At 42.8% G+C, this 18,242-nt stretch overlaps 1 pseudogene; it reads left to right on the forward strand.

Moving 5' to 3' along the window:
• The first annotated feature begins 878 nt into the window (after window positions 1–878).
• LOC114631304 lies at window positions 879–6,140 on the forward strand (annotated as a pseudogene).
• Window positions 6,141–18,242: the final 12,102 nt, after the last annotated feature.

The raw sequence follows: 18,242 nt of genomic DNA on the forward strand, positions 1-18,242 counted from the left end.
TTCAGAACAGAATTAGAAACTGCTGAGAAAGTGTGTACTCAGAAAAGCTGAATGGCCCAGAAGAAATGGAAGACTGCTTCTAATGTAAGCTTTATTTTTACAGCTGGCCTTTCACACAGTCAAAGAAAATAAAAATCAAGTCATTACATTCATCAAATACATATCAGTGCCGAGCATCAGTTACTGTAGTGGTCATGTCACATCACAGAATCCACATCACAATGTGACTCCGGTGATTTGAGTGTAGTATCCAATGGCTGAGGCTGGTCACCGTGAAGAGGAAGTATCTCCTCTGTGCATGGCTGTCTCAATTCCAGTCCTTCCTTCTCACTGCCAGGCCATTCAAACGCTGGGAAAGCTGACATATGAAGCATTTGCATTGTCTTTGTGCCAGTCTTCAGCAATCTTCATGTAGCCCCCCTACCCCCATGCCCCTGATGAAAGTGTGGAGCCCAATGGCTGCACTACTGGGACCTCATGAAGGAAGCTCGAAGAGGTCAATCAATGCAATTGCAAGAGGATTTTATTGGGCCAACGCATTGGGCCGTTGACTCACAAAGAAGAAGTGGCCACGAGCGCACTTGGGCAGAAGCTTATACACAGTTTGGGCAGGGCAGATTTTAGCGATAAACTGGTCGGTTGGCGTTGGTGGGCTTGTCTGATAACCCATGGTTTTTCTTGGAACCCTGTGTCGACACCCTTCTTAGGAAGGGAGGGGGTCCTGTGGTTTTTCTTGGGACCCTGTGGCCTCACCCTTCTGGGAAGGAAGAGGGTCTGAGTAATTTTCCATTGACATGGACTTTACATGACATGGACTTTACAAAAGGAATCATGTCTTCTATTTAGTTGAATAAACACAGCACAGGAGTCCTACAGCAATGGCTGACAATTTGAACTCGGAGCCGAAGAGTAACGTAACACAAAAGACAAGAAAAGGCAGAGACTTTACTCCCGAGCAACAAGTTACTTCAGACAGGACTGAAAAGCTCACAGCAGAAAAGGGACAAGAAGTCTTTCCACCACCCACAGGTTGTTCAGAATTAGAAAATTTGTCAGATTTTAGAAAAGCACTGGTACAGATATGTCATTAGCACCCTCAGAAACCAGTGATGGAATCTGAACATTGTGACCACAGGTGAGGAACTGATTGTTCCAGCCATAGAGAGACCTCAGAGGGTAAAGCCCAGACCATGCATGCATAAATTGCAGTTCGAGTCCAAGATCCCACTCAAAATCATGTTGGAGGCTGGGGACATAGAGCCTAAGAGCACTAAGACCTCTGCTGCCTCCCAACATGCCTGCCTCTCAACTCACACTCTCCCATAACTTAAGCTGCAATCCATCTGACTTCCTTTTCAGTCCAAATAGCACACTCACAGACACCCACATTTGCACAACAATAAAAATATAAATTTTTAAAGCCATGCTTGCACTGCAGCCCCGTTATTATAATTATTATTATGGTTATCATTTTAATTTTTTAAATTTAAATATATTTTTATCATATTATTCCCCCTCCCCCAGTCCTTCCAGATTCTGTCCTGCTCTGTACCGACCCAACTTTAAGTTCCTTCTCAAAAAACAATAACCTAATACAACCAAAAAAAACCCAAAACCAAAAAAAAAGAAAGAAATAAAAAATTAAAACAACACACAAAAATACTTAGGGGGAGGAGAGAGGGAGGGGATGAGAGACATAGAAAACAAAATTGGAACAAACCCCCAAAAATGTGGAGTTCATTTTATGTTGGGCAACATAAGGCCACCCTGGAGTGACATACACTCAGTGTCACTCCTTTGGAGAAAACTAATTTTCCCTCTCCCAGCAGCTATAAGTGACAGTTTACTTGTTAACCTTTAGCCTAGTGGTTAGGTTTTCATCCATTCATTCATTTTTCAAAATATAAAAAATATAATGAGATAAAACAAAAACTATCACATCAAAGTTAAACAAGACAAACCAACAGAAGGAAAAGAGATCAAAAGAAGGCACAAAGATCAGAGACACAGTCATTCACACACTTGCGAATCCCATAAAAACACTAAACTGGAAGCTAATATAAGCTTAGAGGACCTGGTCCGGACACTTGTAGGCCTTGTACACGCTGCTACTGTCTCTGTGAATTCATATGTTGATGTAGAGAGCTTTGTTTCCTTGGTGACCTCCATCCTCTCTGGCTTTTACCTTTCTATCTATTTCTCTTTCTACCTCCTCTTCTGCAAGATTTCCTGAGCCCTGAGGGGACGGATGTGAGGGAGACATCCCATTTAGGCCTCAGGGTTCCAAAGTATCTCACTCTCTGCTTAGTGTCTAGCTATGGGTCTCTGTTTGTTCCCATCTGCTGCAAGAGGAAGCTTCTCTGATGATGACTGAAAAAGGCACTAATCTATGAGTACACCAGAATGTCATTAGGAGTTATTTTATCACTACCCTTTTCCCCCAGTAGTATTTGCTTTAACTCTGGGTCTCTGAGCTACCTAATCTAAGGTTCTTGATCATACAATTGGTGATCCATCTCTTGGAGTAGGCCTTAAGTCAAAGTAATTATTAGTTGGTTACTCCCACAAGCTCCCTACCACCATTGCCCTACCATATCTTGCAAGCAGAACACCATCGTAGATAAAGGCTTTGTGGCTGGCTTGGTGTTTATGTTTCTCTTTTGGTAGAGTACAGAGCATATTCTTGTACCAAAAAAAACTCTAGAACGTGACGGTGAAGGCTCTATGCGGGCACCAGCTCAATTTCTCCATCATTAATGGGTTTTGTAGATATTATCTTGAGTAATAGGTCCTTGCTATCAGTTGGTGGAAAGCAACCTATAGTTTTGGTGACAGCCTGGGTTGTTTGGGTTCCCATGGGGCTCCTTCAGCCAACAACTCAATTAGATATACCCCAATCCTGGTATTGAAAACTTCATTTGGTGACAAGAGATGGTCAGTTACCCCATTATTTGGTGATTTCATTTTAATTGTCTTCATATATGTCTATATTTTAGGAAGCTTCTATTGTATTAAGTTCTCATATTACCCTTCAAATGACCCTTAATTTTAGCTGTCTCTCCATGTATTCCTTCCCACGGTTCCTTCTCCTCTCCCCTTCTCCTCTTGATCCTCCCATCCCAGTCCTTCCATCCATCCCATAACTATTCTAAGAAATAGAATAATTTTTAAAATCGCTTTATTAAAATTAAGCCTTGAAGATATAAATAACTTAAACAGACCCATTATAAGCAATGAGAATGAAGCTGGGAGAAAATCTTTACTACCTACACTTCAGACAGGAGGCTAATATCCAGAATTTACAAAGAATTAAAGATACAAGTACCAAGGAAATAAAACTGCCAATCAACAAATGGGCTATTAAAGTGGATAGAAAGTATTCAAAAAAAATATATAAATGACCAGTAACTATTTTAAAACATGTTCATTATCTATAGTCACTGTGGAAATACATATTAAAACTACTTTGTGATACCACCTTACCCAAATCAGAATTGTTATCAATATATCTGACAACAAACCCTAGAGAGACTGTGGAGAGAAAGGAACCCTTATTCACTGTTGGTGCAGGGCTCAAATTAATACAACCATTGTAGACATTCGTATGGCGATCTCTCAAAAATGGAAAAGCAGTATATTGTCTTAAGGCATTGTCTCCCCCATTATATGATAACTCTATTTAAATCCATTTACATATGTATATATTTTTGGAAGCTTCTACAGTAGTAGGCTTCCGCATGGCTTTTCAAACGGCTTTAGAATAAGTTATCTCTCCCCATATTTCCCCCTCTACCCAGTCCTCACATTACCTTCCCCATTTAATCCTCCTGTTCTAATTTCCTCTTTATCCATTTATAACTCCGTATTCTATTTCTTCTTCCTAAGAAGACCTTTCCTCCTCCCTGGCTTCTACAAGTCGCCTAACCTCTGTGGTTATTTGAATTGAAATAAAAATATCTAAAGATGTATTGTGGTGAGAAGGGCATACAATGCTTGTCTTTCTGGATCTGGATTACTTCAATACCAGGAATACATTACATGTTTTTGAGTCATTGAACAAAGGGGTTCCATAAACCCCCTCAAACATTATAAGATATTTCTGATATTGGCTCCCCTCTTCAACTTAATGATAAGAATCTAATGCTGACAATATCACCATGTCATTAAACATGTTGCTTTCTCTTCATTTTAGTGATTTTTAAAAGTTTGTATATTATATCATTTACCTCAAGTGCTATTATACTAATTGTCCCACAATATGAAAAACTTACAATAGTAGATTTCTGTTCATCCTACCATGACGGTCATTTAGTTATTGTAATATGTATGTTATAAATGTTACAATACAGTTTCATTTGTCTAAACTGTAAACTATCAATAAAAAGATTTAAAGAGACCCGCAGCCCAACTTTGCACCGTAACAAAGGCTTGGGGGGGGGAGCCACGCCTTTGCTGCTCTTCCGGAGAAGAGGCACCCACCATGCTCTCCAACGGAGACCAGAATCACAAACTTGGAAATAACCTGCCAGAAAGAGACGTCGGCGAGTCCAAGGTGGGGATGGCCACGCCGTCTGTGTCCATACTTGAAAACAGCAGCAGAGAGACCACCAAGGGGCCCGAGCAGCATAGATACTCTCTTGACTTAAAGATGCCAGCATTTCACCCCAAGCAGGAGGTGCCCAGCACTACTGACCGGGTAGATTTCCCTTCGAGCATGGAAATAAGTAGCCCGCAGCACACCCTGGACAGCCAGGCTGGGCATTCTAAAGACAAGCTGTCTGATTTGCACAAGGAGCTCTGTGGGGTAGGAAAGCGGGCATCCGCCCCTGACCTGGTCCCACTGGACTTGAGCATGAAGTCGAGCCGGCGTGACCCCAGCAGTAAGGAAGCATGCTCCCTGCAGGAGGCCCTGGTCATTCACCCGTGTCCTTACTGTAACCACAAGACCTACTACCCTGAGGTCCTGTGGATGCACAAGCGCATCTGGCACAGGGTCAGCTGCAACTCTGTAGCACCTCCGTGGACTCAGCCCAGTGGCCACAAGAGCATTCACAGCAACCTGGTTTTCCTCCCTCGCAGTGGGCGCACAGGCCCTCCGCCTGCGCTTGGGGACAAGGAGTGCCAGCCCCTGCTCCTTTCTCGCTTCACCCGCACCCAGGTTCCAGGTGGAGTACCAGGATCAAAGGGCAGCTCCTCTCCCCTTGGGGTGACCACAAAAGCCGCTAGCATGCCTAAGAATAAGGAGAGCCATTCTGGGGGCCCCTGTGCTCTGTGGGCCTCTGGCCCCGAGGGATATCGACAGACCAGAGCTGGCCAAGGCCAGGAACCGCCCAGTGCTGCAGTGCAGGGACCCCTGGCCAAACCCAAACCGGAGGCCAGCTCCAGGTTGGCACCTTCCCCAGGCAGTGGGGGCCTCAGCAGAAGTGCCACCCCCACACCTTCAGTTATAACCCGTGTTGGTGCCCAGCCCTCAGCCAGTAGCAAACCAGTGGAGAAACTCGGGGTCTCGGCAGTGGAGACTGGCTTTCCCCCTCTAAATAAGCACAGTGCCCCAGACTTTCTGAAAGCCAAATTCAGTCCTCAGCCTCAGGGTCAGCCTCCCTCGAAAGGCGAAGGAGGCTCTCCTCTACCTCCCCGAGAACCCCCTGTGAAGGTGGCCCAGGAGCTGAGAACACTAGCCGACTGTGCCGTGGGGTCCAGAGGGGATGCGGCCTTGCAGGCCCCACCTGGTGCGCCTCCTACCTTACACTCCACCAAGCAGGAGCCGGCAGCTGAGGGGCAGGAGAAACGCCTGGACATCCTCAGTATCTTTAAGACGTACATTCCAAAGGACTTCACCACACTCTACCAGGGCTGGGGTGTCAGCAACCCTGGGCCTGAGCACAGAGGGACATCACTAACAGACAGGGACACCACGGACACAGGCCCGCCAGGGAGAGTTTGTCTGTGTGGAGTGCGGGAAGAGTTTCCAGCAGCCCAGCCAACTCAGGGCCCACCTTCGGGCACACACAGTGGCATTTGAGTGTGACAGTCCACGAGATTCTGAAGTTCACACAGCCTCCACAGATGCCCCTAAACAAGGGAGAGACCATACTACCCCAGGGACTGTGCCAGCGGGGCCCCTCCGAAAGGGGACCTAGAGACACACCTCCAGCGCCCAGCCCCGTGATAGTGTTGACTGTGGCCTCATGGGTGATTGGAAGGCTCCCAGCAGTGACCATGGCCACTTTGGGGAAGAAGATCCAGGGTCTCCTGACCAGATACCTTAGACCCGGGAGCTGTTGCGCTAGAGCAGATCCAGGGAGATGCCTCCCTTGGTAATGTTTAGGGACAGCAAAGATGCTATGCCTAGAATTCCGAGTAGCTTTCACACACATGTATGTGCTCATCAACCATGGCCTGTGTTTCCTCGTGATAAGCAATGGCATTGGCAGGCACAGTAGGAGCTCAAGGAGTCTGTAGTACTCAAGACAGGCATGAGACACTGGAAAAAAGATACTGGTGTGTTTGGATGGAGTGAAGGGCTGAGCGTTGTGGGGAGGTCCAGTGCTTAGGACAGACGATGCTGTCAGGACGTGGGAGCCGAGGGGTCTGCACTATTGCCTCTCCCTGCCTCAGTGGGTACTTACAGTAGCAGGTGAGATAGAGGGGTGTTCAGGTGGTGTTCGAGCGCTGTGTAGATGAACTTGGTGAGGCAGGGCGAGGAAATCCTCGAGGTTAGCTTAGGAGTCCGGCCACGACCCTCTCTGAGCTGCTCATGCCCCGCCATGCTGCGTTCTCACCATTCGGGCTGCGTCCGGCTCAGGAAACACTGCAAAGGTGGGACACATAGAAGTCTGCTTTGGAAAAGAAACAGTAGTTGAACACTAAGAGGAGCAGGTGTCTTTTTTATTCTCAGGACCTTTTTTGTAACAGGGCTACATTCTGCAAACTGCTCACAGAAGAAGACTCTATGTCTTAAACAGATTAAGCCACTGAATCCTCCCAATTTGGGCCTGTTTTGGTGATGGCAGAAGAATCCTTGAGCAGATTGGGGGCCCTAGATCATTAGGGTGCTAGTGCTCTGGAACCTTCTGTTTCCCCCCTCCCCACCCAGCCTTTCCCTGCACCACCCCAGCAAATAGATGTCCTTCCCTGTCGGGCCTGGTGAGCACCATTGGACGAGTGACTTTGTCCACAGATTAATGGGGGGGCGCCAGGCCTGAGGGCGAGGACGGCTTTATATACCTCTTCCTTAGTCACGCAAGGTCACGTTTCTGCGGTGGGGTGAAGGCCCTAGCAGAGGCTCTGAACCCACGCGACGTGCGCAGTCGGAGCTGTACTCCGCAGGTAGCAGCGATTCCTCTTCCCGTTGCTGTGACACTGTGTGTGACGGCGATACTTCTGCAAGTTCCAGATGTTTGCACATAGGATTTTATGCATTATCAAAAATTACTGCTGCCTTGAATGAAAACGTTCTGTGAAATTTTTTGCAAAAGCTTTACTAGTTTTTTTTTTATTGTGAAATTTTGTAAAGGCAGGAAATGGATTAAGACGAGCATGCTAAATATATTTTTCAAAAAAAAGCAATAATTTTACATGTACAGAAATTTTCCTAACCTTTAATAATGGTGAGAGCGACAGTTTATTTAACTCAGTAATGGATCAGTGTGGCTTTTGTAGGAAACGGACTTCTGATACAAAGACTTGTTTAGACACACATGTGTACATGAACCCTGGCGTGTGGTTTCTCTGTTCTCATAATCTGTTGGATTATTATTGTTATTGTTATTGTTATTGTTATTGTTAGCTAATATTTGATTCCAGATTCTATTTGTTACTGTTTTAATTACTTGACTGTTCAGGTGACTGCTGCACTTGCAAGCAATGCAATATTAACTGGCTAGCAGATACATATATACACATATATGTGTGTGTGTGTGTGTGTGTGTGTGTGTGTGTGTGTGTATATATATATATATATATATATAATTATTTTTATTACTTATTTTTTCCTGATACTCCTACACCAGGTATGCATGAGAATGGCTTGCCATGTCGGAGTGCTTGGGAATATCAATCATTCTGAGACGTTACTTGGAGCAGGTTGCAGAGACACATTCCTCTCTCCGCCTGAGGCAGCGTAGTCCATGTCTGTTGATGGCGTTTGTTCGTTTTGATAGGTTCCCCATCATTTCTGCATTCTCTGTTTTTTTGTTTCCTTGGCTGAAAGTAAAGGTGAGAGTTAGGAATGTCAGGGCCTGTGATGTGGCCTGTCTGTTTCTGTGTTTTAGTTATTAAACATTTCTGTACACAAAGGGAAAAAAAGATTTAAAGAATAAATAATACATTTATCTTCATAATTTTCATTTCCAGTTCTCTTCATTTCGTCTGGTATGAGTTTTCCTCTGTTTTAAAGGATTGTATATAATCAGAATGATACTTTATTCTCATTTAAAACTCTTAAAGCCAGCAGAATCTGGAACAATACACACCAAGTTCTAAAAGACCCAAACTGTCAACATAGATTACTGCACTCAGCAAAACTATCTGCCACAGTTGAAGGTAAATGAAAAAGTTTCCACGATCCAAACAAACTAAAAAAACATTATATCAAACAAAATCACTAAACAAATGCTAGAAACAATACTATGAATTGGAGAAAAATAAACACAGCCAAGAGGCTCTAGAAAAACAAAACAAAACTGTAGTTTAGTGAAAAACAAACCACAGCTAAGAACACAAACCATCAAAAATATCAAAATGACTGTAATCAACACATACATTTCAATAAGAAATATAAATATTAATGGCCTCAACTCACCAATCAAATTAGCTCACAGGCTTAAGAAGCAAAATTCATTTTTGTCTCCAAGAAAAAACACCTTATGTTAGCTTTCTGACTTAACTCCACCCCATGGTTACCTGGCAACAGCCAGGTATGCTCTTCCCCACAGTTACCTGGCAACAGCCAGGTAGGCCTGACTCACTATAAAAGGGGCTACTTGCTCCCTTCTCTCTCTCTCTCCCTTGATCTTTTGATCTCTTGTCTTCTTGCTCCCGCCCTGTCCTCCCACCCCTTCCCCATTCCCTTTGCCCTCTCTTCATATGCTCATGGCCGGCCTCTACTTCTCTACTCTATCCCTCTCTCTGCCTTTCTCTGCCTCTACTACCCTCTTAACTCCCCTCCCCAAACCCTGAATAAACTCTAGTCTATACTATACTGTCGTGTGGCTGGTCCTTCAAGGGGAAGAGATGCCTCAGCATGAGCCTGCTGAGACATCCCCTTCCCCATACCTCACCACACACTCATAGAACATATATTCTTTCTCTTTTTATAAATACATCACCTTAGCTTTAAAGATGGGCACCACTATAGAGTGAAAGAATGGGAAAATAGACTCCAAGTAAATGGGATCAAGAAGCAAGCAGACCTTGGGACCCTTCTCCTACTCTGTTACCTCGCCCAGCCTTGATGTGATGGACTGCGCCTAGTCCTATCGTAACTTATTATGCCACATTCAGTGGATATCCTTGGGAGGGCTACTCTGTTTTGAAGGGAAAGAGGAAAAGTGGATTTGGGGGATACAGGAGGTAGGGGGCAGGGTAGGAAGCAGTAGAGGAAGGGAAAACTGTGGTTGAGATGCACTGTATGCAAGAAGAATAAAAAAGAAAAGAAGTGAGTAGGCATTGCTGTCCTGTCTGTAAAAATAGACTCCAAATAAAAACTAACCAGAAGAGACAAAGAGAGCCTCTACTTTCCTGCATATACTTGTGCTAAAACAGCTGTGGTTGTTTAGGTAGAACCTAAGTAATAATCTAGGAAAATTATTCTATGCTGTTATTGGTGGCTGGTAATACTCTTGGCCCAGTGTAAGTAATAAAACTTTTATAATTATTTCAAGTGGATTTTTTATCCTACCATAATAATTGCTTTAAGTATACACTAGTAGATAGTCTGTTGAGTATCCAAAACCAGGCCTTCTGTAGATATCAGGAATTCTTTTCTGTGTTTTTTTTTATTTTGTTATTTTTGACAAAGTATTTTGCATTTCATAACACAAAATGATGGACCTCATGATGACATTAAATATTTATTTATTTTATGTGAGTACAGTGTAGCTATCTTCAGACCCACCAGAAGAGTGTAGCTGCCAGCGGCCACAGACAAACTGGGTTCACCTGAAAGAAGGGCTGGAAATGAAAAGGAGACAGAGGGGTGAGAGAAACATGGAGCCAAGACAAAGTTCTCTGGTCAAGACTCAGAGTTTAATATTCAGCTCTTGTGTATATAGGGAAAGCCCCACCTAACACCTCCTCTGTTTTAGCCAGATTATGTCTCAAGTCAAGGTCAGCGGGCAGTCTATTCTTCTAAGTTCCTATAAGAAGTTGCTCGTGACTCCACCTAGGTCCTATTGTAGCAAGGTCAAATTCTTTCTGGCCTGCTCAAGGCTGTGGAAGGGTACAATTTCCCCTTTTTAGTTTTTTAAAGATGAACAGTACCAGTAGCTGAATGGGCCTCACAAGATTTACTTGTTTTCCATCATCCCGTCTAGGGTAGAGTGGTCAAGCGACCATTTCTGGCTCAGGTCTGTGTCTATATTGCTCCTTATTACACGTCATGAAGAACAAGAACACACATAGCAGTATTGATGTATGCCTCTGTCTTAGCTCAAGAACACTCTTACCCATCTCTGACTACCAGACCAAAGCCACATATGAATTCAAACCAAAGGACCTATGAGCATGCACTCAATGCATTTCTTCATAGCGATGGATAATTGCCATGGTGAATAGCTGAGCTTGCTGAAAGCGGTCCTGTATGAAGGCAACCAATCTGTTTAAGATAATTAATGATCTAAACAGTGTAGAAATTAAAGTTGTAAGCAGGAATGTTGTCTAGATAAGTACCTTTCATGTGATGTGTATTGGGTCTATGTGTCTTGGGTCTACATATATTGGGTCTGTGTATACTGGGTCTACGTGTACTAGGTCTATTTGTACTAGGTCTCTTTTTTTGATTGTCACATTACAGAAAATACCCTAAGCCTCTAGTGTTAGAATGAGTCTTAGGCCTTTCCAATGCCCTAATGCCTTGTCCTTCTTTTCCTAGCCCTTGACCAGGCAAAAATCCTTGTCTTAGCATTTGTTTAGTCACTACTTCATTAGGGCTGCACATCTTGGAAATAACAGTCTTTGTTTGGAAGTCTGGTTCTGGAAATTGTCAGAGATATATTTGGACATTAGCTGCAGTTCTCTATGATATTATGTTAGCAAGAGATAAAGTTGGGGTAGGATCTGGATTTTAAACAAGTGTTAGCACATGTGTTAGGGCTCTTTCAATTGTCAAGTTAAAATGACTTTTGTTTCTTCTACAGTATTTAATGTAAGTTGCATTGATTGTACACTTTCTAGTTGTGTCAGTGTGTTCAAATCCAGCATATCAGTTACAGAGGTCTATCAACCATGTTTTCTTTTATTGCCCTAAGTATCACAGAACCTTGGTATTCTAAAAACACCTTGCAAGGAAGAAATGAGTCAGGCTTTAAGCAGAAGCAAGAGGATAGTGGGCTTGATTATTGCTGGTATAACAGCTTTAATCAGCTGGTATTATATTAATTGCTAGCACCACTGCTTCTGCAATTACTTTGACACAAGAAGTTAAGACAGCTACTTTTGTTAATCATTTAGCAAAAAATGTTACTAATGTGTTGAGTATGCAAGAGAATTTGGATAGGTGTTTGGAACAACAGATTGATGCTCTTTATTCTATTCAAATTATTGGAAAGAGGTTCAGAGTTTAAGAGTAAGGAACCATCTCAAATGTCATGCCAAATACCTTTGGAATTGTGTTACTTCTAAAATTTGCAATGATAGTGATTATAATTAGGAAAAAGCTTAAAGACACTTGCAGTATATTTGGCATAATTCTAACACCTCTCTGGATGTTTTAACTTTGCATAGTGAGCTTATGAATTTCAAGAATGATGCTCTGCTGAGCATTGATGTGGCAGATACTGCTGATAAAATTACCCATGGCCTGAGGTCAGTATTTCTATTTTGGTCAAGCTTCAAGAATGGCATATATAGCTTGATCATGCTAGCCATTTTTGTCCTGGGAATACTTTTATTCCTGCCCATTGTGTTAAATTCGTCTTTAACAATATCAACATGTTGGCAGCCAAAGTACATGGTTGAAACTGAAAATGGACCCCTGGACAGAGTTATTAATTTAACAGGCTGGCAAGCCAAGGGCGAGTAAGATTCTGCACAGAGCCTTACCAACCTAAGGTTTGATAAGTTTCATGATGAGTAAGGAAGGCATTCTCGTCAGATGACCTAAGACAGGCTCAGTCTTGTTTATGAAATTTAAAAGGGGGAGAAACAGGAAGCTTTTGGGGCTGCTTGACAGGAATCTGACATGGGCCAAGGACAAGGAATTGGGCTGCTTGGCAGGAATATGACATTGGCCAAGGACAAGGAAATGGGCTGCTTGGAAGGAATCTGACATTAGGCTAGAACAAAGAAGTGGTTTCAGGCAGGAATCTAAATATTAGGCTAGAACAAAAAGTAATTTCAGGCAGGAATCTAAATTTTAGGCTCGAACGAGGATGTAGGCTTCAGACATGAAAATGACTTTGGGCTAGGACAGGGAAGTTGGCTCAGCTATTTTGGTCATCCTGATAGGCCCTTAGAAACAGTGATCATGGGAGTGTTCATGGAACTCTGTTTATTGCCTTGCTTGTTCTTTGAGTACTTGTGTTTATGTCTTGCTCGTTCCTTGACTATTTGCATCTATTGTATTGCTAGTTCCTCAACCTAGAACTGACCTTAATACTTGCATGTAATTAAAATGGTATAAAAGCAAAAAGAAAGAGGGGGGATGGGGTAGGGGATTTCTGGAGGGAATGGGGAATGGGGATGACATCTGAAGTGTAAATAAATAAAATATCCAATAAAAAAAGAAAAAAATGGCATGATGAAATTTGCAGACAAATGGATAGATCTTTGAAAAAAATTGTCCAAAGTGGCATAACTCAGTCTCAGAATGACAAACACAGTATGTACTCACTAGTAAGTGAATATTAGGTATAAATGATAATCATGCTACAGGATAAGTAACAAGGAAGGCTCAAGGGAGGACACAAGGATCTCCCTGGAAAGGGAAAGTTGAATAGATTCCATGGGTGATTGGGATGGGAACAGGAGGGATCAGGTGTTGTCGGGTTGGAGGGAGATAGCACTGGGCATGGAGACTATAATTGGGGAACATTTCAGGGGCAAGGTAGAAACTTAGTGCAATGGAAGCTCCCTGGAATCTGTGAAGGTGACTCCTAGTAATGGGGGATATGGAGCCAAACCTGCCATCTTCTGTAACCAACCAATGTAGAGGAAACACTAAGCCAGCCACAAAACCTGTGACCTACAATTTGTCTTACCTGTAAGATGTTCTGGGGTAAATGTGGCACAGAAATTATGGGATTGGCCAAGTAAAAACTGCTCCAACTTGAGACCCATGCCACAAGAGGGAGCCCATGCTTAACACTGCCTGAAGGGCCAGGAACCAGATTGTCCAGAGACCTAGGATAGAACCAAACAAGAAGGGGGCAGAGGGTAGTCAATGAAATGATTCTTGACCATATTCTGCTATACTTGTAGACAAAAGTCTTGCATAATCATCATTTGAGAGGCTTCATCCAGCAACTGATGGAAACAGATGCAGAGACCCACAGGCAAACAGTCAAAGCTCAGTAAGTCCCATGGAAGAGGGGAAGGAAGGATTGTAGGAGCCAGAAGGGTCAAAGACACTACAAGAAACCCCACAGAATCAACTAAGCATGGATCATAGGGGCTCACAGAGACTGAAACAACCATTAGGGAATCTGTATAGGTCAGACCTAGGTCCTCTGCTCTGCATGTATGTTATGTTGGTATAGCTTGGAGTTCTTGTGGGATCCCCAACAGTGGGAGTTGGAGCTATCTGTGACTATTTTGTCTGCTTTGTGGATCCTTTTCCTCCTTTTGGATTGGTTTGTGTAGCCTTGATATGAAGGTATGTACCTAGTCTCATTTTAACTAGTTGTGCCATGATTGGTTGATATCTCTGGGAATCCTGCCCTTTTTTTTTGATGGGAAACAGGGGAGGAGTGGATCTGGAGGAGAGGGGAAGTTGATGGAAAGGAGGGGAAACTGTGGTCAGGATATAATAATATATGAAAGAAGATATGAAAAGATAAAAAATTTGTTATAACAAATAGAGTCACAGAAGACAATGGTCCATATTGCTCATGTATGGCCTTCCTTCATCAATGCTTTTCTGAGGGATCATATCTTATTTTTTATTTTATTTGTTTTAATTCGATTTTTACCCTACAGGTCCTTTGTGTGTGTGTTATAGTTTTCCCTTAAATGTTTTTTGGTTTTTTTTTTTTTTGGAATTTTGAGTGTGTGGGCTGAGTGGTCTCTGTGTCTGTATCTGTTTCTTATGTGGACTCTTTTCCTTATGTTTGTTTGTTTGTTTTGAACTATTCTGGTGTGTTGGGTTTTTTGTTTTATGTTATTATATTTTATTTTGTTTTATTATGATCCTTATTAGAAACCTGTTTGCTTTCTAATGAGAGACAGATGAGGGGTAGATCCAGGTGGGAGAGGAGGTAGGAAGGAGCTGCATGTAGTAGAGGAAAGGAAAACTGTTATATGAGGGAAAGTCTATTTTCAATAAAAAGGATGGATAATTGACTTCCACTGCATGGTTTAGTTACTTTACCTTGTCTTCACGCCATAGTCTGTCCTCCTCATGATCCATCTACTGCTGAAGCCTTCTGCTGAGCTTTTTATTTGACTCACTGGTAGTTTCATGTCCAGTATCGTTTGTTTGGCTTTCTTCAGTATTTCTTTCTTTCTTGAATTTTATTTTCATGTTCCAGGTTGTCTTTTTTTTTTACTGCATTTGGGTGTTTTTATTTCCTTTCATTTCATTCAGATTATTTGTATACTCTGAATCCATGCAGGTGCTTATTTACACCCTCTTTGAATGGACTGAACATGCTGATAACCATTCTTTCAGGTTATTTGTCTGGAATTCTGCCCAGGTTACTATCATTGCCAGTCAATACTATGAGACTGATCATTTTGGGGAGGAGTATTTTGTCTTACCCTTTCATGTTACTTGTGGTTTTGCACTACAACTTACTCATTTAGAATAGGTTTGTCAGTATTTCTGTGATTCACAGATGGGAAACCTGGGCTTATTCTAGCTCAGCTAGGAGGATACAGCGCCTGGTCTCATGAGACAGGTTTTATGAACTCTAGCAAGAAGAGTTCTCTCACTAGGGGTTTCACACATTCTCTGATCTCAGGGTACATACAGTGTGGTAAGAATGAGTGTTTGGGCTGGGGAGTCCTAAGTCATCTAACTTGATGGGCCAGAGTACATGTGGAGTGTACAGCCTGCGTACCAGGGGTTGGTTTGTTACACAGCCTTTGGCATCCCCAATCATGGAAGGCCCCACATCCTTTTAGCTACCCAGTCAGGATGCACTGGTTTGTCTGAGTTATGCGCCAGGTTTTGATAGTGTAGAATTCTTTAGCCTCATGAATGAACTACAGTGGAGTACGAGGGCATGAGTATGCACCAGGAATGCAATGAAATCCAAATCCACTGGCTTCACACCCATGGCTGCACACAGCACATCAGGAGTGTGTTCTTGTCTCGGAGATCATGAGTCCTTTGGCTTAACTAACAGTTGTGCACATGAGAAGGGAAAAGTGTGTGCCAAGGGGAGGTAGTCATGCTCTTGGTTTCACCAGCTAGGAAGCATTGTAGGTGGTGAAAGTGGACACCAGAGGCCAAGGCCCTGAGGCTACTAATATCCCCAGCCAAAGTCTAGACCTGGTTGGTGGAAGTGTGTGATGGAAGGAGGCTTTCTGAGTATTCTAACCCCTCCTAATAGGGTTTACATGGGCTGGACGAAATATACACCAGGGGTGAGGTTCCAGAGACTTCTAACCTCTCCAGTCAGAGTGTATCAGGATGGCAAAACTATGCTGTAAACAGGACTTTGGAGTCATCCAGCCTCTCCATTTTAGATGCACATGACACAGAAGTGTGTTCTCATTTGTAATTTCTATTAAAAAATTATAAAACCCACATAAACCACTTGTGATTGCTTTCGTCTCCCTCCCAAGTGGGACTGAGACGCCCTTGCTTGGGCCCTTCAGTGTGTTGACATTTTTGAGTTCTGTGAACTGTATCTTAGGTATTCTATACATTTTTTTTGGCTAATATCCACTTATTAGTGAGTATATACCATGCATGTTCTTTTGGGTCTGAGTTATCACACTCAGGATGATATTTTCTAGTTCCACCCATTTGCCTGCAAAACTCAGGAGAGGTCTGGGAGGGAAAGTGGAGGTGTGTGTGTGTGGGGGGAACACCTGGTATTGGGTGAGGGAAAAGGACTGAAGCCCTGAGGGCCAGCAGAAAGCACAGAAACAGGCAACCTCGGGAGGTAGGAGGTGGGGGACCCTGCAGAATTACCAGAGACCTGGGAGGTGAGAGACTCTCAGGACTCAGAGGGAGAGACTGTAGATGAAGTGCCCTCAGTGGGGAGAGGAAACTTGTAGAGTAGATCTCCAGCAGAAAGACGGGGCATCAAGTGAGGGAGGGGTTGCCATCCCATAGGCAAGACTCTGACCCATAATTGTTCCTGTCTGAAAGAACTGCAGGGATGGAAATGGAGAGGAGTCTAAGGAAAAGAAGGTCCAGTGACAGATCCAAAGTAGAATCCAGCTCAAGGGGAAGCCCCAAGACCTGACACTATTACTGAGGCTATGGAATGCTCACAAAAAAGGACCTATTGTGACTGCCCTCCTGAAGACCCAACAAGCAGCCAAAAAGAATCAGATGCAGATATTTGCACCCAACCAATGGAGAGAAGCTGCTGACACCTGTGGTTGAATTAGGGAAAAGCTGGAAGAAGCTGAGGAGGAGGGCAACCCTGTAGGGAGGCCAGCAGTTTCAACTCACCTGGACCCCCAAGATCTCTCAGACACTGGACCACTAACCAGGCAGCATTCACCAGCTGATATGACATCCCCAACACATATACAGCAGATAACTGCTGGGTCTGGGTTCAGTCAGAGAAGATGCACCTAACTCTCAAGAGATTCCAGGGAGTTTAGAGGTCTGGTGGGGTGAGGGGTGGGGGGTAGGGACATCCTCATGGAGACAGGGTGGGGAGGAGATATGGGATGTGGAACAGTCATAGGGTGGAGAGGAGGTAGGGGATAAAATTTGGAGTGTATAAATAAATAAATAAATAAATAAATAAATAAATAAATAAATTTTAAAAAACATAAACCGAAGACTTTGGGGCACCTCAATAATTTTTAAATCACCAGAAGTCAGAAAACTTTAGACATAACTTGAAGACTCTTGGGATCTTAGATATCACTACCATGTTCCCTGAAAATAAACAGCAAACTACAAAAAAGCTCTGTAGTTGTCTTAACTGTGTCGATTTGTCTGCCTAATAATAGTAATAATAATATTTTATTTAACTTACATATATTCTCAAACATTGTAATTACTTCATTTTTGTCTTCTCTCCCATATTCCCGGAAGAACAAGCAGAAATGTACAACTTTGTTTTATAACATATTTTAAGAGTCTTTTGTTTATTTGGGTCAACACTATAGTAGTTGATTGGTAAGATAGGCATGTTTTAGAATTAGGAGCTTTATTTTCAATGTAGTGGTTTAGGGACTTTGTCATTTGAGTGCTTTGTTTCATACTAATTTATCTTCTTTGTGTAACATACTTGCTGTAACTTAGCGTTAAATTCCAAATTTATTTCTTCTTGATGAATAATATGACTGTGTATTCTATAGGTCTAAATATAGCCCTGGTGTTCCTACCAGATAGAGTCAGATGGTCGCATCTGTTCTGCTGTAGATATGTCACTGATATTATACTCCCTCTTATTTTGTAATATTTTATTTTCTGTTTTGAATGTTTGGATTTCTCAATTTATTATTTTTTTATAGTGCTAAAAGGTGAATAGAAAGCTTCACGACCACAGGTAGGCAAGCAATCCACTGGTTAGCCACAACATTAGCCCTTGAGATTCTTTGGAAATGTCAATAATATTATATGTCCTATTAACAACAATGGTACTTGCTTGAACCAGTACCTGCTCCTGACATTATGACTTTCTTCTTAGGACTTTCCTTTCTCAGAGGAAGCTTTGCTGCAAATGTGT

This window comes from Grammomys surdaster, unplaced genomic scaffold (assembly GCF_004785775.1).
Source record: "Grammomys surdaster isolate TR1022 unplaced genomic scaffold, NIH_TR_1.0 357, whole genome shotgun sequence".
NCBI classification, from domain to species: Eukaryota; Metazoa; Chordata; class Mammalia; order Rodentia; family Muridae; genus Grammomys; species Grammomys surdaster.